Source organism: Oncorhynchus masou, chromosome 27 (assembly GCF_036934945.1).
Source record: "Oncorhynchus masou masou isolate Uvic2021 chromosome 27, UVic_Omas_1.1, whole genome shotgun sequence".
Classification (NCBI taxonomy): domain Eukaryota; kingdom Metazoa; phylum Chordata; class Actinopteri; order Salmoniformes; family Salmonidae; genus Oncorhynchus; species Oncorhynchus masou.
In genome coordinates this window covers 14,074,578-14,097,539 of record NC_088238.1, presented here as the reverse complement: position 1 = coordinate 14,097,539, position 22,962 = coordinate 14,074,578, and the positions used below count along the sequence as shown (strand labels likewise).

Sequence of the window (22,962 nt, the reverse complement as noted above, 5' to 3'; positions counted from 1 at the left end):
ACTGCACACACACATGGGTGTACCTGGGCAGGACAGACAACTCACTGTGGCTCTCTGTCTGTGCCTGTCTCCCCTCTACCTCTCCAGCATTAGGAGGCACTGCCATCCATTCCCAGTGGGTTTTCATTTGGAGTCTCCTCCATGGCCCAGGGATCACAACACTACAGCCCTACTGTGTGTACTTATGAGACAAGGGGCAGACTACAGTCTATCAGGGATGTTTATGGATAAAATGGCTGGCACTCATCTATAGGACGACAGAACCACATGATGAACTGTCCTCTCATGTTACACTCACATGTAGGTCTATATAGAAACTGGAAAAGAGAGAGAGGGAGACATGCTGTAGTTACACACACACACACACACACACACACACGCACACGCACACACACACACACACACACATCCCAAACCAGCCCCCCTAACTCACACACACACACATCAAACCAGCCCCCCAACTCACACACACCAAACCAGCCCCCGCCTCACCTCACACACACAGTACACAAACTCCGCAAACCACCCCCTACCCCTCACAAACACACACCCATCCCATCATCCTCTCACCTCTCCACCCAGCTCTTGTAACTGGGGATGTCCTTGGCATAGAGCAGCTTGTTGGAGGGGGAGTCCTTGCCCAGGCGGTGTTCTGAGGTAGAGCAGGAGTCCATGAAGGTCTGGGCCACCACAGACAGACAGGCGTCCGTGATGCTGCTCTTGTGGATGTCGAACACAAACTGGGGGTTCTTGATCACGTTCACCCAGAACCTCAGAGGTAGGCTATTGGGGAGAGACAGAGAGAGTTAGTGAATATCATGTCATCCTGGAACGTCAGAACCTTAGAGGTGGGCTATTGGGGAGAGACAGAGAGAGTTAGTGAATATCATGTCATCCTGGAACGTCAGAACCTTAGAGGTGGGCTATTGGGGAGAGACAGAGAGAGTTAGGGAATATCATGTCATCCTGAATATCATGTCATCCAGAGAGAGTGGAATATCATGTCATCCTGGAACGTCAGAACCTTAGAGGTGGGCTATTGGGGAGAGACAGAGAGAGTTAGTGAATATCATGTCATCCTGGAACGTCAGAACCTTAGAGGTGGGCTATTGGGGAGAGACAGAGAGAGTTAGTGAATATCATGTCATCCTGGAACGTCAGAACCTTAGAGGTGGGCTATTGGGGAGAACATAGAGTCAGAACCTTAGTGGGCTATTGGGGAGAGACAGAGAGAGTTAGGGAATATCATGTCATCCTGGAACGTCAGAACCTTAGAGGTGGGCTATTGGGGAGAGACAGATCCTGAGAGTTAGGCTGAATATCATGTCATCCTGGAACGTCAGAACCTTAGAGGTGGGCTATTGGGGAGAGACAGAGAGAGTTAGTGAATATCATGTCATCCTGGAACGTCAGAACCTTAGAGGTGGGCTATTGGGGAGAGACAGAGAGAGTTAGGGAATATCATCATCCTGGAACGTCAGAACCTTAGAGGTGGGCAACATCATGTAAACACAACACCCTGGCCTTACAGGGGACAGAGAACAGTCTATTACCATAACGTACACCAGGTACATTTCTAGGAATGCCTCTCTGTGGCAGAACACAACAAATGAAACAGAAGACATCAAGGTGATTTTCTACATTCAGACTTAAATAACAATCCTTATACAAATCCAAATCCAAGCAGATTACATCCCTGAACATACAACAACTCACATTGGTTAAAGCCAGCCGGTGGGTGTGGTGGGTCTGAGCTAACACATTCAGTGGCAGAAGGGAATGAGGACCCATTCACTTTGCAATCTAGTACACGGCTTGTTGCTGACGCGTTCTATTTGATGTTTGCGCGATTTAATAAAGCCCTAATCTTAAAAGCAGGCAACGCCAGGGCTTCATGGTTTCCAGCTGTGTCTGGGGGCTTCACACCAACACGGTTCATATTGCCTTGTTTAGACATGCGGCCCATTCCATGCCTGTCTAGAATAATCAAAACACAAGTCTGTTTATTTGTTGGCCTTGGAACGAATGAAGGGAGGGAACCCAGGAGCTAGTGTGTGTTACAGATCAGGTGGTATAAAGACAGGACTGAGAATTGCTTAGATTTCCTTCCTTCTCTCTCTCTCTCTCATTAACTGGGCAGCATGGTTTTGGATGATGCGGCAAAAGCCACACCGGCAAGACACTGCAGTCTCGAGGATGGACCGACTGTGTGTGCAACATCAGGGAGGAGAGAGAAAAAACACTGAAACATTTGAATAACCCCTTTCCTGACATGTCCTACCCCCAACCTGCTGTACGACCTAACAAAAGAGGATTTGGCGAGGGGAACCTTGGCATTATGACTCTGAATTAATCTGGACGAATCTTCTAGGATTAGCGGCCGGATCAAAGGATATTAACACCGCCGCGATGCAAGTCTTGATTGTCGTCAATCTGGCGCAGCTGGCCAATACTAGGGTTAAGGTCTAGATGGTTTCCGAGGGGAAAGGTCAGATTTAAAGAGTCTATTGTTCTATTTCTGGGCCAGGTCCATAATGATATTTAGATTTCAGTGAATGTGACACAATACAGGTTTATCTGACAAATTATCACTAGGAAACGATAGAGAGCTGTGCTTGCAGTGTGGCAATTGTTCTGCCAATACCTTCGTACAACCTAACTTTTCCCCAAATTTTAAAGCTTTTTCCCCAAACTGTAAAGCTTTTTCCCCAAACTGTAAAGCTTTTTCCCCAAACTGTAAAGCTTTTGCCCCAAACTGTAAAGCTTTTTCCCCAAACTGTAAAGGTTTTTCTCCAAACTGTAAAGCTTTTTCCCCAAACTGTAAAGCTTTTTCTTCAAACTGTAAAGCTTTTTCTTCAAACTGTAAAGCTTTTTCCCCAAACTGTAAAGATTTTTCTTCAAACTGTAAAGCTTTTTCTTCAAACTGTAAAGCTTTTTCCCCAAACTGTAAAGCTTTTTCTCCAAACTGTAAAGCTTTTTCTCCAAACTGTAAAGCTTTTTCTCCAAACTGTAAAGCTTTTTCCCCAAACTGTAAAGCTTTTTCTCCAAACTGTAAAGCTTTTTCTCCAAACTGTAAAGCTTTTTTCTCCAAACTGTAAAGCTTTTTCTCCAAACTGTAAAGCTTTTTCTCCAAACTGTAAAGATTTATCTTCAAACTGTAAAGCTTTTTCCCCAAACTGTAAAGCTTTTCTCCAAACTGTAAAGCTTTTCTCCAAACTGTAAAGCTTTTTCTCCAAACTGTAAAACTTTTCCCCCAAACTGTAAAGTATGTTATTCATACTGTGGTGTCCAGGATGGAAGCCCAGGCTAGACTGGCACGGGTATGAATGAAGACCTGACTTCTGCCCAAGTGGTATTTGGTTGTTGTGCAACTTTACATTGATTGTTGTCTGTGGGGGACGTTTCATTGTCTTGGATGTTTGATCAGATATAACATATCCAATGAGTCCAAACACATTGGGGTATATGGAGAGCAACTGTGCCCTTGGAACTCACATCTTCTGACGTATTTTAAAGATGTTTGAATGCAGTTATGACACTGCTTTTTTCTTTACAGAGACGAAGCTAAAGTCTTCACTCAGATACTGAATGTGGCTCTGTGATCTGTCAACGGTCAGTCAGACAGGGACAACCCTTTTACTCAGGGAAGGAGAGAGTGTACAGCACTGAGGCACGACACTACAGAGTATTGTCCAGGCCTAGTGAGTGATTAGCCAGGTCCCAGAACAGTTTGTGCGGTCCTGCCAACTCCTATGGTTTATCCTGTAAATGTTATTATACATTTTTGTTGGGCAGTTCGGAGTTGTCATTGTGCATGGAGTTGTATGGGTTGTTGAACTTTGAGGTCAATGGTTTTTGTTTGGCATTTTGGGGTGAAGGATCAGTCGGTTTGTGGGTCCATTACCATCCAATCCCCCTAAAGTGACTTTGGGCTTCTTGAAAAGCTCTTCAAATAAAATGTATTATCATTATGGTCATTGTCATGGCTAGTGAGTGTTGGCCTAGCTAACATCAGCAGGACTAATCGCTTGGTTTCCACAGAAAGAGGACGGATTAAAGGTAAATATTGACCCAATATCCACAAATCAAATGAAACAACAGTGTAATCTTGGATCAATACTGATCCATGGTTCTGGTACTCATACTGGAGCCTGTATTTCAGGCTGGGTAGAAGTAGAATGTAATGTCTATATGGAGAATGTGATTTAGTGTAATATCACTGTAACATCTCCGCTGTCAACCTTCAGAGGGATGTGTCTTCCTGTCTGCTGCTGTCATTGGGAGAGTGTGGTGGGTTTATGTGATTAAGGACACAGATGAGTTGTGTGTGCTGTGCAATGTGGGCATGTGTGTGCCAGTCTGCTCTAGAAGCTGGTCATTAAAACACTGCTTGCTGAAGGAACACACACTGAAGAAAGAGGATGAGAGGAGATGTCGACACACTGACTGCTGATCCAAAGATACCATCTGGAGGAGCTCTAGAGTCAAACTCAAACACACACACACACACACACACACACACACACACACACACACACACACACACACACACACACCCACAAACACTCTCTCATGCAGAAAGGCATGCACTCGCACAGGTATTTAAACAGATGCACAATGCATGAACACACACACACCCCACAAACGCTCTCTCTCTCAAACCATTAGTAATGAGGAGGGCAAGTAAAGGTCATATGCTGGGGGACAGGGGAGGCAGGTGGGAGGAGCTATATGAGGATGGGCTCATTGTAATGGCTGGAATGGATTCCATGGAACAGAGTCAAACATGTGGTTTCCATGTGGTTGATATGTTTGGTACCATTTCATGTATTCCATTCCAGCTATTATAATGAGCCCGTCCTCCTTAGCTCTTCCCACCAGCCGTCTATCCCACAGTCAGCCGGTGGATGATCACTCAACCATGGGGATGATCACACAGTCAACCATGGTGGATGATCACACAGTCAACCATGGTGGATGATCGCACAGTCAACCATGGTGGATGATCGCACAGTCAACCATGGTGGATGATCGCACAGTCAACCATGGTGGATGATCGCACAGTCAACCATGGTGGATGATCGCACAGTCAGCCATGGTGGATGATCGCACAGTCAACCATGGTGGATGATCGCACAGTCAGCCATGGTGGATGATCCACACAGTCAACCATGGTGGATGATCACACAGTCAACCATGGTGGATGACAGTCAACCATGGTGGATGATCAGTCAACCATGGTGGATGATCACACAGTCAGCCATGGTGGATGATCGCACAGTCAACCATGGTGGATGACCACACAGTCAACCATGGTGGATCGAGTCAGCCATGGTGTGATCAGTCAACCATGGTGGATGATCGCACATCAACCATGGTGGATGATCGCACAGTCAACCATGGTGGATGATCGCACAGTCAACCATGGTGGATGATCGCACAGTCAACCATGGTGGATGATCCACAGTCAGTCAACCATGGTGGATGATCGCACAGTCAGCCATGGTGGATGATCGCACAGTCAACCATGGTGGATGATCCACAACAATGGTGGATGATTGCAGTCAACCATGGTGGATGATCGCACAGTCAGCCATGGTGGATGATCGCACAGTCAACCATGGTGGATGATCGCACAGTCAACCATGGTGGATGATCGCACAGTCAGCCATGGTGGATGATCGCACAGTCAGCCATGGTGGATGACCACACAGTCAGCCATGGTGGATGATCGCACAGTCAGCCATGGTGGATGACCACACAGTCAACCATGGTGGATGATCACACAGTCAACCATGGTGGATGACCACACAGTCAGCCATGGTGGATGACCACACAGTCAGCCATGCACTAGACTGAGTGATGATGAAAGGTCTGTCTGTCAGAGGCTCTTCCTGTACCAACCTGCTTCTGGGAATCAAACAATATGGCTGACAGGAAAATAGACTATTATCGACCCCTAAACAAATAAAAACTGCCTATTATACCTATTAGGAACTATTATACCTATTATACCTACGCCTCACATGAATTGAGTCTACTAACATGGTCTACATATCTTTGAATAACTGCAGCACAGAAAATAGTCTAGACTCTCACCCAGAGACATGACAATGACAGGATTGTTTCTTGGAAACCACACACAGCTGTGTGTCTCTCCATTTCAATCTCAGGTTAGGATGGATTATTTTAACCTATCTCTGCTGCTGGAGAATTACACAGGGCAGAGAATCATCTGGTTTGAAGGATATGTCCCCACTGCTTGGTGGAGAACAGGGGACATGGTGCTCTGAGCTGGCTGGGTGTATTTACTCATCTGGTTTGAAGGATATGTCCCCACTGCTTGGTGGAGAACAGGGGACATGGTGCTCTGAGCTGGCTGGGTGTATTTACTCATCTGGTTTGAAGGATATGTCCCCACTGCTTGGTGGAGAACAGGGGACATGGTGCTCTGAGCTGGCTGGGTGTATTTACTCATCTGGTTTGAAGGATATGTCCCCACTGCTTGGTGGAGAAACAGGGGACATGGTGCTCTGAGCTGGCTGGGTGTATTTACTGGTTTGAAGGACATGTCCCCACTGCTTGGTGGAGAACAGGGACATGGTGCTCTGAGCTGGCTGGGTGTATTTACTCATCTGGTTTGAAGGATATGTCCCCACTGCTTGGTGTAGAACAGGGGACATGGTGCTCTGAGCTGGCTGGGTGTATTTACTCATCTGGTTTGAAGGATATGTCCCCACTGCTTGGTGGAGAACAGGGGACATGGTGCTCTGAGCTGGCTGGGTGTATTTACTCATCTGGTTTGAAGGATATGTCCCCACTGCTTGGTGGAGAACAGGGGACATGGTGCTCTGAGCTGGCTGGGTGTATTTACTCATCTGGTTTGAAGGATATGTCCCCACTGCTTGGTGGAGAACAGGGGACATGGTGCTCTGAGCTGGCTGGGTGTATTTACTCATCTGGTTTGAAGGATATGTCCCCACTGCTTGGTGGAGAACAGGGGACATGGTGCTCTGAGCTGGCTGGGTGTATTTACTCATCTGGTTTGAAGGATATGTCCCCACTGCTTGGTGGAGAACAGGGGACATGGTGCTCTGAGCTGGCTGGGTGCAGAAGGCACTAAGCGTTGTGTAAGCGTTACCAGTGTGTTATGATAAAGGACTGTTTAACGTTTCCCCTCTTGCGAGTGATTGCATTAATGTCTATTGTAAAAGAGCGACCTACAGAGCTCTTGGAAAACACTTAACACGCTCTTTTGCAAATGGTGCAATAGCGCAGACACTGGAAAGGATACAAATTAGGACCATGAAGTAAATAGTCTCTCTTTCCCCCTCTCTCTCCACTCTCCTCCGGCCGACTGCCCCACAAATCAATTCCCAGCCCCATGGTCCTTTGGGCCGGAGCTGAGTGATGCATGATGGGACCATGGCGAAGGCCAGGGGCTAATGAGTTATTAGCGTGGTGTTTAACTCCCACTGAGTCCATTTCCTCTTCTCCTCCACCCCCTCCTCTCCTCCTCTCTCCTCTTCCCTCATTCTAATCCACTCCAGGTTATTTAACCCTGCCACCCCTTCAGGAGGGGGACACAGGTCTAAATTAATCAGAGGATATTCATTTGGAGTCCACTTCCTTCACCTAGCCTCCCCTGGTTTCCTCGCCCTGGCGACGACGGCGGCCGTTCCCGGTCGGTCACCATGGTAATGTCAGAGCTGGCTGCCCTGATTGGTTGCCTGTGGGATTAGCTCTTCGTCATTGGATTTAATGAAGATTGTTCACACACTCCATGGTTCATTCAGTAGGCATGGTGGTGGTGGTGGAGCAGGGAGACATATTTAAGGCAGTGCCATCTTCTCTCTGATAAACTTCCATGTGTATATGTGTGTGTGTGTGTGTATACAAGAGTGTACATGTGTCTGTGTTTCTACCCGTGTGTGTGTGTGTGTGTGTGTGTGTGTGTGTGTGTGTGTGTGTGTGTGTGTGTGTGTGGTGTGTGTGTCTGTTGGTACAGGTACATGTGTGTGTGTATGTGTCTGTAGGTACAGGTGCGTGTGTATGTGTCTGTAGGTACAGGTACGTGTGTGTATGTGTCTGTGGGTACAGGTACGTGTGTGTGTGTGTCTGTAGGTACAGGTACATGTGTGTGTGTGGAGGGGGGGGGGGGGGTTGCCATACACTTCCAATGTTAACCTGTTAGCACAGTACACAGTAAAACAACAGAAAAGGCCAGATGTCGCCAGTGTCTCACCAGTTACTTTTCCATGTGTGTCTGACATGCGGGTCATGGATGCTGTGCTTGTCAGCCTGCTCATCCAGGAAGTCAAACATGTACTTGATGGCCAGGGGCAGGGCGCTGCCTCGGTGGGCCGTGCTGAAGATGGTCTCAAACAGGTCGTCCACAAACTTCTGTAAAGTGCCCTGTGGAAGCAGAGAGATCAGCAGTGAGCGACAGACAACACACACAAAGACAGAGAGAATGGCGACAGGTGTCTGCAACACTGGTGTCAGACACATCGGTGTCAGACACATCGGTAACAGACACATCGGTAACAGACACATCGGTAACAGACACATCGGTATCAGACACATCGGTAACAGACACGCCGATTGTCGGTAACAGACACGCCATCAGACACATCGGTAACAGACACGCCGATTGTCAGACACATCGACACATCGGTATCACAGACACACATCGGTATCACAGAACACATCGGTATCACACATCGACAGACATCGATCGGACACATCGTAGACATCGGTATCAGACACATCGGTATCAGACACATCGGTAACAGACACATCGGTAACAGACACATCGGTAACAGACACATCGACACGCCGGTAACAGACACATCGGTATCAGACACATCGGTGTCAGACACATCGGGGAACAGACACATATCAGACACGGTAGCAGACACATCGGTGTCAGACACATCGGTAACAGACACATCGGTAACAGACACATCGGTAACAGACACATCGGTAACAGACACATCGGTAACAGACACATCGGTAACAGACACATCGGTATCAGCCACATCGGTATCAGACACATCGGTAACAGACACATCGGTAACAGACACATCGGTAACAGACACATCGGTATCAGACACATCGGTAACAGACACATCGGTAACAGACACATCGGTAACAGACACATCGGTAACAGACACATCGGTATCAGACACATCGGTATCAGACACATCGGTGTCAGACACATCGGGAACACTTTACTTGACACCCAGTGTCAACACGTTCTGACACAGTCATAACCATGTCATAATAGCTGACATAAATTGTCATAACTTGTCATAACCATGTCATAATAGCTGACATAACCTGTCATAATATGGTTTTAACACTGTCAAGACCAATATATTTACACCTGTTGTGACATATATTGGGTCATTTTATGGCTGGTTATAACACCTACATAAGAGTGTCAAAACACATTTTATTCAAATGAGTTTTTTCCTGACAAGTTTTAAAGTTTGTTTCTTAAATCCTTTGTTGTGAATTATTTTATTCATCATATTTTAAATAACTTGTAGAAAATACACTTTGACACTGTCATAAAGAATTATGACCATCCTGTGTCACTTTACTTGGACTAAGAAAATACACTTTGACACTGTTTCAAAGCATTCTGACCATCATAATCACATAAGCCAGATAGGCCAATCACATACATGCCCTTATACCAGTCATCTGTCAAAAAGAGGGTGTCTTGTCCTGCTCCTGCTCTTGCATTCATCCCAGTCATCAGAAACAAAGTATTGGGGCAGGTGCATGTCTGACATCAATTTGTGTGCAATTACAATGATCATTTAATATGGTCAATAAAATAAAATACTTAGGCTATGATGTAATGGAATGTTTTTCCTTGTGTGGTGGTGTCATAACCAGCCATAAAATAACACAATATATGTCACAACAGATATGACCGTATTATAACAGGTTATGACACGTTCCGTCAGATATTATGACATGGTTATGACACGTTCCGTCAGATATTATGACATGGTTATGACACGTTGCGTCAGATATTATGACATGGTTATGACACGTTGCGTCAGATATTATGACATGGTTATGACACGTTCCGTCAGATATTATGACATGGTTATGACACGTTGCGTCAGATATTATGACATGGTTATGACACGTTGCGTCAGATATTATGACATGGTTATGACACGTTACGTCAGATATTATGACATGGTTATGACACGTTCCGTCAGATATTATGACATGGTTATGACACTTTGCGTCAGATATTATGACATGGTTATGACACGTTCCGTCAGATATTATGACATGGTTATGACCGTGTCATAACGTGTTCTGACACCGGGGTGTCAAGTGTAACGATGCATCAAACTCATGTTTCCATGGTTTCCATGTGTTTGATACCATTCCATTCACTACATTCCATCCATTATTATGAGCCATCCTCCCCTCACCAGCCTCCAGTGGTGTGTGCCTCTGACTGAGAGTGGGTTTTATCCTGTGTATCTGATGGTGTTTCCTGATGTGTTTCTCTCTCTCTCTCTGGTCCTAAATCTCTGGGCTTTGATGGGAAATAGTTTTCACAGTTCACTTTGAATAATATCTGGGAACAGAAGGTGCATCTCCTAAGCCTCTGTGTGTGGAGGGATTAGCTCACACACCACCATTGACCCTAATTTGATTTAATGTTCTCGTCTTTAAAGAGGAGAGAAGAGCCAGAACGAGATAGATAGAAAGAGAAAATCTAATCCACTTGTAAGAATGAGCTGATAGAATGCGAGGGGGAGAAGAGAGGAGAGGACAGAATGAAAAAAGCGACAGTGAGGGAAGCCTATCTGGAAAAGAGCCACAAGCGCGCAGTGTGGCAGATGAGGTGTGCACAGCGGCAAATAAAAATCCCAATTTGGGTGGGAGCGGTGACTGAGTCAGAGAGGAGAGAGAGGAGTGGGGCGTGAGGAGAATCCAGTTAGCTGACAATCACAGCCGTGATTCTACCATGTCCACATTTCTGACAGCTTATCATTTGCCTATGAAGATGAAAAATATACATTTCTTCCTCAAACCCTGTGTAGTCATGGGGACCGTTTAGTGGCAGGGAGGCTGTTATACATGTAGTGTGTGTGTGTGTGTGTGTGTGTGTGTTATACGTGTGTATGTGAGTGTTTGTGAGTAAGGAATGCCACACAGACAACTGTAGTAGTCATTCATCTGTCCCCTGAGAGCATAAGCTGCCATTACAGCCCACACAAAAACACACACACACACACACACACACACACACACACACACACACACACACACACACACACACACACACCTCACACACACACATACACACACAGAAACCTGGCCCATCATTACACTGCTAAAGACAATGTGTAATCTAGAATTTAGCCTCACAGACAGTGCTGCCTGCATCAGAACTACTGTCATTTAGGATGAGGACAGACAGTGCTGCCTGCATCAGAACTACCCTGTGTTTAGGATGAGGACAGACAGTGCTGCCTGCATCAGGGCTACCTATGCATTTAGGATGGGGACAGAGAGTGTTGCCTGCATCAGAACTACCCTGTCATTTAGGATGAGGACAGACAGTGCTGCCTGCATCAGAACTACCCTGTCATTTAGGATGAGGACAGACAGTTTAGCATCAGAACTCCCCTGTCACAGACAGTGCTGCCTGCATCAGAACTACCCTGTCATTTAGGATGAGGACAGACAGTGCCATGCTACCCTGTCATTTTGAAGGATGAGGACAGACAGTGTTGCTATCAGAGACCCCTGTCATTTAGAATGAGGACAGACAGTGTTGCCTGCATCAGAACTACCCTGTCATTTAGAATGAGGACAGACAGTGCTGCCTGCATCAGAACTACCCTGTCATTTTAGGATTAGGACAGACAGTGCTGCCTGCATCATCATTTAGAATATGAGGACAGACAGTGCTGCCTGCAGAACTACCCTGTCATTTAGGATGAGGACAGACAGTGTTGCTGCATCAGAACTACCCTGTCATTTAGGATGAGGACAGGCAGTGTTGCCTGCATCAGAACTACCCTGTCATTTAGAATGAGGACAGACAGTGCTGCCTGCATCAGAACTACCCTGTCATTTAGAATGAGGACAGACAGTGCTGCCTCCCCCTGTCATTTAGGATGAGGACAGACAGTGCTGCCCTGTCATTTAGAATGAGGACAGACAGTGTTGCCTGCATCAGAACTACCCTGTCATTTAGGATGAGGACAGACAGTGTTGCCTGCATCAGATGACTACCTACCCTGTCATTTTAGGATGAGGACAGACAGTGCTGCCTGCATCAGAACTACCCTGTCATTTAGGATTAGGACAGGACAGACAGTGAATGAGGACAGACAGTGCTGCCTGCATCAGAACTACCCTGTCATTTAGGATGAGGCATCAGAACTACCCTGTCATTTAGGATGGGGACAGACAGTACCCTGCATCAGAACTACCCATTTTAGTGAGGACATTGCCTGGATGAGGACAGACAGTGCTGCCTGCATCAGAACTACCCTGTCATTTAGGATGAGGACAGACAGTGCTGCCTGCATCAGAACTACCCTGTCATTTAGGATGAGGACAGACAGTGCTGCCTGCATCAGAACTACCCTGTCATTTAGGATGAGGACAGACATTTAGAACTCCCCTGTCATTTAGGATGAGACAGACAGTGTTGCCTGCATCAGAACTACCCTGTCATTTAGGATGAGGACAGACAGTGTTGCCTGCATCAGAACTACCCTGTCATTTAGGATGAGGACAGACAGTGCTGCCTGCATCAGAACTCCCCTGTCATTTAGGATGAGGACAGACAGTGTTACCTGCATCAGAACTACCCTGTCATTTAGGATGAGGACAGAGAGTGTTTACCTGCATCAGAACTACCCTGTCATTTAGGATGAGGACAGACAGTGCTGCCTGCATCAGAACTACCCTGTCATTTAGGATGAGGACAGACAATTGTTGCCTGCATCAGAACTCCCCTGTCATTTAGGATGAGTGGAAACAACAAAAGACTGAGTGGGTGAAGGGTTGTTGGTGTTGTCACAAACAGAGAGAGACAGAGAGAGAGAGAGGAAAAGAGGAATAGAGAACGCAATCAAGAAATAAGCCCTTTGCCCCCATCAGAGTGACACTGATGGACCTAAAATGGGGAACGTCAGCGCCGGGCCGACCGACAGTATTTATTGGTGAGAGAAAGTCAAACGCAGTCAATTACAGGGCTGTCGTACAGTCATGCCTCAACAAGAAGATGGACCCCGAGATAAACTGATTACTTTCCAAAACACTCCATCTGTAAAGATGACATGCCAATCTCTGCATCGCATTCCCCTGACCAGGGGTCATCACAGGTAAATAGAGCATTGCTCAGTGTGTGTGTTATGTGTGTGTGTGTGTGTGTTGTGTGTGTGTGTGTGTGAGAGGGGGGTTATATGTGTTGTATGGGTGTGTGTCAGTTTGTGTGTTTGTCAAACACACTTTTGGGAATGTTTGGTATATATACAGTGTGTGTGTGTGTGTGTCTGTGTGTGTGTGTGTGTGTGTGTGTGTGTGTGTGTGTGTGTGTGCGTGTGTGTGTGTGTTTGAATGACTGAGTGTTTTTGTCTGTCTCAGCATGTTAGATTGTGGCTCTGGTATATGTGCTTCATAGAGAGAGGCCATATTCATTACACAGCTCCACAGTGACTGCTCACTGCAATCACAGCACACGCCAGGAGAAATGACAGACAACACCCACTCGCCATATCTCTGTTGCCTCCTCAGCCAACAACCCTGTTGATGTGTGTGTGTGTGTGTGTGTGTGTGTGTGTGTGTGTGTGTGTGTGTGTGTGTGTGTGTGTGTGTGTGTGTGTGTGTGTGTGTGTGTGTGTGTGTGTGTGTGTGTGTGTGTGTGAATCCTGCCACTAAGCACTCCCGTTAAAATCCAGAAAACCAGGCTGAGTGTTGTCTGTCTGAACCACAACTCAAAGAGCATGGAATGGTCACAACACCAACACCACACTCCAAGCCCCCTCCTCCCTCCCTCCCTCCTCCCTCTCTCCCACCCTCCCTATCTATCTCTCTCCGCCCTCCCTATCTCCCCTCCCTCCCCTTTCTCTCCCCACCTCCCTATCTATCTCTCTCCGCCCACCCCTATCTCCCCCTCCCTATCCCCCCTATCTCTCCCCCACTCCCTATCTCTCCTCCCTATCTCTCCCCCTCCCCCACCTCTCCTCCCCTCCCTCTCTTCCTCCCTGTCTCTCTCTCTCCCCCTCACTCCCTCCCTTCCTCCTCCCTCTCCCCTCTCTCCCCCCTCCTCCCTATCTCTCTCTCTCCCCCTCCCCTCACTCCCTCCTCCTTATCTCCTCCCTCTCTGGAAGAAAGCATGTGATGTAAAGGAGGTGCATCATTAGCAAGTGGATTGGTAATTCCCATTGAGCAGTGGGATCAAAGTCACGATTCCTCCAAATCAAATTAACTGATTTTCTGAGGCAATAGCGCCCTGGCATGCTCAAAGAGACTCATTTTACGGCTATTTCCATTTCTGATTTTTCACCAGATAACATCTACATACAGAAAAAGCCTTTACAGGTTGTACCTTTGTGTGTCACCTCTATCAATAGATATGCTGCTGAGGTCTGAACAATATACATCTACATATCTTCACTTAGGTCTCAGAGTCTACAGGGGATGAGGAATAATATAATATTTGAATAATGTGTGCATTCGTGGGATAACTCACCTTGGTGGCCAGCAGCCTGGGTCAGGTATATCTCAGAGACCATCTTGGAGCACGCGGTCTCCCTCCTTCTGACCTCCGTGTTCATGGTTCTTTACCAGGTGCCACACCTTGACCCCGCTCTCTTGGTCGGGGCGTGAGTGGCGTGCGCTGGCGCAGGCTGTCGGGGCTCCCGTGTACTCTGATCATGTTCTCTGTGGAACATAAAGAACAACATCAGTATGACACAGAGATGAAGCAGAAACCAATGGACATGCTGTAACAGACTATGGAAATATAACATGATCAGCACAGACATAGTATAGACGTTGTAGCCGCGGGAAGATGTTTGGGGGTGGGGTGCTGCGTTTCTGTTTCGCCAAACAGTGTGGCAAAAAAACAACATCTTGGTGAAATATTTTTTGAGGTCTGCGTTACAGACGGCTATATGGATCTGCTCATACAGGACTTTCAAATTAGTTTGTATTATTTGGAGGTGCTACAGCACCTCAGCCTCCCTACTTCCCGCGGATATGGTGAGGAGTAGAGAGAGACAACACACCTAACAGAGGGGATGTGTAAAGAAAACATCTGAGCCAGCACAGTACTGTTCAGGTCGCCGCGATCCAGCGAAAATGGTCAGAGACCACAACATAGACAAAACACACAAAAACGACAGACGCAACACAAACCAAAGACAGACAAAACAAAATACAGGGGGGTCAAGCCACACTACACAGGTATTCTAAAGGATACTACACATGTATTCTAAAGGATACTACACAGGTATTCTAAAGGATACTACACAGGTATTCTAAAGGATACTACACAGGTATTCTAAAGGATACTACACAGGTATTCTAAAGGATACTACACAGGTATTCTAAAGGATTCTAAAGGATACTACACAGGTATTCTAAGGATTCTAAGGAATACTACACAGGTATTCTAAAAGGATTCTAAAGGATACTACACAGGTATTCTGTGGGATACAACACAGGTATTCTAAAAAGACACTGTTCTAAAGGATACTACACAGGTATTCTAAAGGATACTACACAGGTATTCTAAAGGATTCTAAAGGATACTACACAGGTATTCTAAAGGATACTACACAGGTATTCTAAAGGATTCTAAAGGATACAAAGCCAAATTCAGTCAAGTAGTTTATCTGGGTTCAGTTAGAAGCTTCAAGCTACCGAGACTTTGAGATTGGACATTAACTTTTACAACAGCGTGTACGTGGTTAATTTTTCATGCCGTCTTTTCTCTCAGGAGGTAGAATACATCTTGGCACAACTCACGGACACAAAATCGAACAGGTGTATGGCGAGATGAAATATTCATATGCCCTTCCCATTTGACGAGCGTGGCGATGACATTCAAAAACACTCCCGGCTCCATGAATGTTTACACAGTCTGAAAGAATTGATCAGTAGGACTGTTGGTCGAGGGAGACGGGAAATAAAGTGTGTTTTTTGCCAAGGCAGATGCTGCAGAAATCAATTTGTCCTTCCAGAGAGAAATGCAGGAAGAGTGAATGATGGAGGGAGAGAGGAAGAGCGGAGAGGAGAGGGAGGGGTAAGTACGAGAGAGAAAGCAGGTAAAGTGTGTGTGCATACTGACTCCTGGAACTTGACTGACTTGGAATGATTGATAGTGTGTGTGAGCATGTGTGTGTGAGCATGCGTGTGTGTGAGCGTGTGTGTGAGCGTGTGTGTGTGAGCGTGTGTGTGAGTGTGTGTGTGTGGAGCGTGTGTGTGTGCGTGTGTGTGTGTGAGCATGCGTGTGTGATCGTGTGTGTGAGCGTGTGTGTGTGAGCGTGTGTGTGCAGGGTGTGTGTAATAAGAAAGTGGTGGTGTCTTCCAGAGTGTTATTGAGTGTGCTGGTGTAATAGGGCGTGATGACACGTTCGGTGGAGTGGAAGGAGTTCCTAGAAGGAGCGCTCCATACACACAGTCCTGAAATACTACCATACTGACATATCACACAGGAGTTTTGATTAAGAAAGGAAGCTCTCTCTCTCTCTCTCTCTCTCCATCACTTTCTGCCTTCTCCTTCCATCCCTCTCTCCCCTACTTCATCTTCATCTTTCTCCCTCCCTGTTCCTATTCATCTTCTTCATCACCCCTCTCCTCTCTCCACCTTCCTCATTTTCTCTCACTAACTTTCTACCTCCCTCTCCTTTGGCTCCATTAGAATCATCCTCTCTTCTCCTCGGTGCCTCTCATTGTGATCAGTCCAGTTCAAAGTCCCCCCTCCATGTCTCAAGTGGCTCTGGCATCGTTTGAAGTCAATTCCCCAACTAAGTCAAGAGATGTGACATTCTGTCTTCCTCCATCTCTCTCTCTCTCTCCATCCTGTTCCCTCTCTTTCTCTTCACACTCACCCTCCTTTTTCTTTGGTCTAATTTGAGTGGAGGAACGGAGGCGAGGCGGTGAGATGGCGTATGGAGATGAGGTGCTAGCTGGCTAATAAAGCCGTCATTTGATGTGTCTGGAGTGTTTGAGTCCGGGCAGCGCTGCCTTTGATCAGGGTTTGATTTGATGGCTTCTTCTCAGGTTCAAGAGAACATAGGGCCGACCAAGACAGTCACTGCTAGATGGGCCACTGTCTGTCTGCATCCCAAATGGTACTTTCCCCATGTCGTTCACCATATTCCCCATGGGGCTCTGGTCCAAAGTAGTGCACTATATAGGGAGTAGGGTGCCATTTGGGACACAGTTTATGTCTCCAGTCCCAGGGGGGAGGAAAGTGCAAACTGCAAATGCACTCTTTCTTCTCTTCCCTCTCTTTGTTCTCTCTTTGTTAGTCTGTTAAATTCCCTGCTCTCTAATCTTGTTATCCTGTCTCCTGGGCTCAGTTCTGTCCCTCTTCTCCTCTGGGGCTTTGTCACTATTACTAAGGTGTAACAGCACATAGTGGCTAATGTATGGAAGACTTTACTATGTGTTCAGGTATTGCTAATAGTGGCTAATGTATGGGATACTTTACTATGTGTTCAGGTATTGCTAATAGTGGCTAATGTATGGAAGACTTTACTATGTGTTCAGGTATTGCTAACAGTGGCTAATGTATGAAGACTTTACTTTGTGTTCAGGTATTGCTAATAGTGGCTAATATATAGAAGACTTTACTATGTGTTCAGGTATTGCTAATAGTGGCTAATATATAGAAGACTTTACTATGTGTTCAGGTATTGCTAATGGATTTAGTTTACTATAGGTATGTATGGAATATATAGAACTTTACTATGTGTTCAGGTATTGCTAACAGTGGCTAATATATAGAAGACTTTTACTATGTGTTCAGGTATTGCTAATAGTGGCTAATGTATGAAGACTTTAAAGGTATTGCTAATAGTGGCTATATAGAAGACTTTACTATGTGTTCAGGTATTGCTAATAGTGGCTAATGTATGGAAAACTTTACTATGTGTTCAGGTATTGTTAACAGAGCCTTTACATCTGTTAGTGACATATGGAGCTCAGTTAGTTTGAGGGATGAACAGTGTGTGCAGGAGAAGTCTGTGTTGGTTTCTATGGTGAAGGTTTAGAGGAGAAGGTGCTGTTGTACGTTTTTTAATTAAAATCCTGGCAATGGAGCTTGTGCATTCGCAACAGGGAATACCCAGTGTGTGTGTAGGTGTGAACGTCTGTGTGTGTGTGCTGTTCTGTGTTTGTGTGTGCATGTAAGTGTGTGTGCTGACTCTGACTATGGATCCACTCCGATGAGAAGGACACAGTTCTTCCTGTTTAACTCTCAGGCGCACAGACTGCTGGGAGATTGAGGGGGGGGGGGCATAATTGTTTTAGTTCCAGGAGGACAATCCTATCCAGCAGAAATCTGGAAATGTACTCCTCCCTCTTACACACACACACACACACACACGCACGCACACACGCACACACACACACACACACACGCACACACACACACGCACACACGCACACACACGCACACACGCACACACACACACACACACACACATACACACACACTATCCATACATTTTACTGGGCTGAGGCACACACAGTTGAGTTGTTGACCACACGCACCTGCTTGGGGACCAGGCCATACACAGAGTTACTATCCACCTGCAGAGACTGGCTGAGAGTTCTGGAGCGACAGAGAGAGTTGTTGACCGAGTTGAGAGGCCGTCACCTGCTTGGGGACCAGGGCCATCACAGAGTTATCAGGCACCTGCAGAGAGAGAGAGAGCGGGAGAGAGAGAGGCCAGCGAGAGAGGAAGCGAGAGAGAGCGAGAGAGAGAGAGAGAGAGAGAGAGCGAGAGAGAGAGAGAGAGAGAGAGAGAGAGAGACGAGAGAGCGAGCGAGAGAGAGAGAGCGAGAGAGAGAGAGAGAGCGAGAGAGCGAGAGAGCGAGGTGAGAGAGAGAGAGAGAGCGAGAGAGAGAGAGAGAGGAGAGCGAGAGAGAGCGAGAGAGAGAGCGAGAGAGAGAGCGAGAGAGAGAGAGAGAGAGAGAGAGCGAGAGAGAGAGAGAGAGCGAGAGAGAGAGAGAGAGAGAGAGAGAGAGAGAGAGAGAGAGAGAGAGAGAGGCGAGAGCGAGAGAGCGAGAGAGAACAGAATGACTAATCACCATCCTCAATGAGTGCATTCTGATTCTGCCAAGTGCATTCTGAATACATAACAATCCCCAATGAAGAGAGATGTGGCACTCAGCCACTAAACCCTGGATCACCATACAGATCACTATCATCACGTCATCATGTGTTTATCCTCCATCTATAACAGCTATGATTGGATGCTCCAGGAAGCCTTTGTGATCTAATCAGCCCGTACACATATGATTAGTGGTAGTATACAGGGGCGATATACGTGGGTATATCACTATGTGTGACATGGGACGTCTCAGCCTTTCCATTTCAATAATACCCTCTTCTGGGGCGAGGGGGAGCGTGTGTGTGTGAGAGAGAGAATGACAGAGAAAGCGAGATGGGCCTATACTTTCAACACAACAGAAATTGATTCAATAACACAACTGGGAGAGGGCTGCACAAACACACGTACATATACTGTGCAGCCGTGCACAAACACACGTACATATACACAAACACACACACTCTGCATAATTTCACCAGCGAGCCCCGCCCACGGCTGAGGCAGGGTTAATTGAAGAAGTGATCTCTTTAATAGAGTGTGTATGGGGAATAGGGGTGCAGGGCTAAGGGTCTCAGGTGTGTGTCTGGGGTTATTATTACATCATAGCATTCTTTCACCCGCTCCCAACCCGCTCCTGGTGCATAATGTGTGAGTATCATGACAGGCGACTCCCATGGGAGGCTCCAGGGAGATTCCACAGGGATCCAACTACCCCCCTCTAACTATACAACATGGTCCCTAAGCAGTAATCCTACATGTTTATTAGTTAATAGAATGGTGCGTGTGTGTGTCTTTGGGGTTGTAATATTGGGAGGGAGGAGGAGAGGGATGGGATGTGAGATGACAGTTGGGCCTGGGTGTTTTAGGAAGAGGAGGGAGGAGAGGGTGAGACTGTTGCTCTCATTAAACTGATGGGATGGCCAGATCATATATCAGAGCAATGCTCAGGGTTACAATGTGATTCTCCCTACAGTAAATAATATAATATATACATATTCATATATGCTACTTAGCAGATGCTTTATCCAAAGTGACTTACAATACAGTGAGTACCTTTATTTGAGCAGAAAGGGCATTGAAACATTAGTTTCAACCAAAGGCGAATAGGTTATATGCTAACTGTACATAGGGGATAGAAATAGAATTAGAATAGTTCCTCTATATCTAGGAGTGTGAATGGGTCTGTGCTGTATTCATAACAACCCATTAGGATGACAGTTAGCAGAGTCTAATTCCATTCAGAGTGCACTTTGATCCCATTCTATATTCCATATTTCTGTATTCCATTATAACAAGACAGACGTGGGACTTCTGGAGGCTGTCAAGAAGGGAAATCTGTCTGACCAAAGTCGACAGTAATCAATGATATTCATGTTTTACTAGGTCACCAAGACATTCATAATATATAAGTGGGTAACCTCTTCCACTAACGATGGCGTTGTACAAAATCTACGTCATATAAACTGACCTGTTGGACCCAAAGTGAACAGATGACTGATGTAGACAGTAGATAATCGCCACGAGGTAATACATCATTAAAATATAGCGTCATCTGATGTTAGTTAGGTAAAATGATGAGAGGAACGTTTTGGAGTGGGATGACTGCGAGTGTGAATCTGTGGGATGTTTCCTGTCCCCCTCCTTTCCTCCTTACATCCCTCCTCCTCCTCCCTCCTCCTCCCCCCTCCTCCCTCTCCTCCCTCCCCCCCCCTCCTCCCTCTAACAGGCTTTGAGTGTCTGAGTCTGTTTTTTTGTCAAGGAGAACGCACCCTGCCTTCCCCCTCCTTCCCCCTCCCCAGCTGAAAACTGAATTAACTTCTGTCTTCATTATCTCATTCCGGTTTCCAATCAGGCTTCTAATCCATTCTACCTCGCTGTCTCGATCACCACACCCACGACATCCTACTCGCCGCCATGACATTTCATTTAAGCGTCATGCGGCGGGCAGGCCCCCCCCGGAAAGCTCATTTGGAGGGGCTGCTGGCTTAGGGTGTCCACATTATTTACACCATAAGGAGCAAGCGAGCGTCGCTCTCGTTCCTATTTCCACCGGTCCATCATTCCGGCTCACTGGAGGACGCTTGCCAATAAGGGAATGTACCAATCAGCAGGATTTGTCATAATGGGGTTGTCTGTCTGTCTGTCTGTCTGTCTGTCTGTCTGTCTGTCTGTCTGTCTGTCTGTCTGTCTGTCTGCCTGCTGTCTGTCTGTCTGTCTGCCTGTCTGTCTGTCTGTCTGTCTGTCTGTCCTGTCTGTCTGTCTGTCTGTCTGTCTGTCTGTCGGTCTGTTCATGAGGTACATATGACTGGCTTGTCTGGTGTATGTCCAGGTGAAGGTTTGCGTGGTGTGTGCGCGCGAGTATTTAGAAATAGTGTCATGTTGTCCATGTCTGGAATGGAGCTGGACATACTGTATGTGTGTGTCTGAGCATGTGTGTCCACCTATGTTAATGCCTGTGTTCTAGTGTGTAAAACTCCCTATGGATGTGAAGACAGATGGACATCTGAGTGGAGCACATCAGATCTTAACTCCTCTCCTCTGCTCAGACAGTTGCCATGGCGTTACGACCGCCTGCCCTTTGGTGGTCATCTCCCTGCGTTTAATCCACCCTCCCTCCCTTGGCTGATTACTTCTGGGGTGTCTATTCAGTCAGGCCCTGATCCTCTGTAATGACCTGGAAGTGCTCTGACAGCCCAGTCTATTACAGGGGTCACAGGTTACCGGGTCAGAGTCAATAAGGCGGAGAGGGAGAAAGTCATGACTCCAAAAGCAATAGTCTCTCTACTGATCGTCATCACTGCTGGTTCTACAGGGGGATAAGAGGTGTGACAACGGCCCTTTTCCAAATGTTTTCTGAACGGTGTATGGAGGGTATTTTCGGTCCCCTATGAGTGTGCTGTAGCTTTAGAGATAGAAAACCGAGTTCACTTCTTCTGAATGAACATTTTGCTTTTCCTTGGACAATGCTGTTTTCTATTCTATTATATTCTATTGTCTGAACGAAAGCTGTAATCCTACAATAGAAGATTCAAACACTAAAAACATTGCATTGTACTGTCTAGGGTCCTGATCAACCCTGATTGTACTGTCTAGGGTCCTGATCAACTCTGATTGTACTGTCTAGGGTCCTGATCAACCCTGATTGTACTGTCTAGGGTCCTGATCAACTCTGATTGTACTGTCTTGGGTCCTGATCAACCCTGATTGTACTGTCTAGGGTCCTGATCAACTCTGATTGTACTGTCTAGGGCCCTGATTGTACTGTCTAATCAACTCTGATTGTACTGTCTAGGGTCCTGATCAACCCTGATCCTGATACTGTCTAGGGTCCTGATCAACCCTGATTGTACTGTCTAGGGTCCTGATCTACTCTGATTGTACTGTCTAGGGTCCTGATCTACTCTGATTGTACTGTCTAGGGTCCTGATCAACCCTGATTGTACTGTCAGGGTCCTGATCAACTCTGATTGTACTGTCTAGGGTCCTGATCAACCCTGATTGTACTGTCTAGGGTCCTGATCAACTCTGATTGTACTGTCACAGGGTCCTGATCAACCCTGATTGTACTGTCTAGGCCCTGATCAACTCTGATTGTACTGTCTAGGGTCCT

General features: G+C 46.5%; 1 pseudogene; it reads right to left on the bottom strand.

Moving 5' to 3' along the window:
- The window catches only part of LOC135516591 (plexin-A4-like), a 76,343-nt pseudogene that overhangs the window by 13,966 nt on the left and 39,415 nt on the right, over window positions 1-22,962 (bottom strand).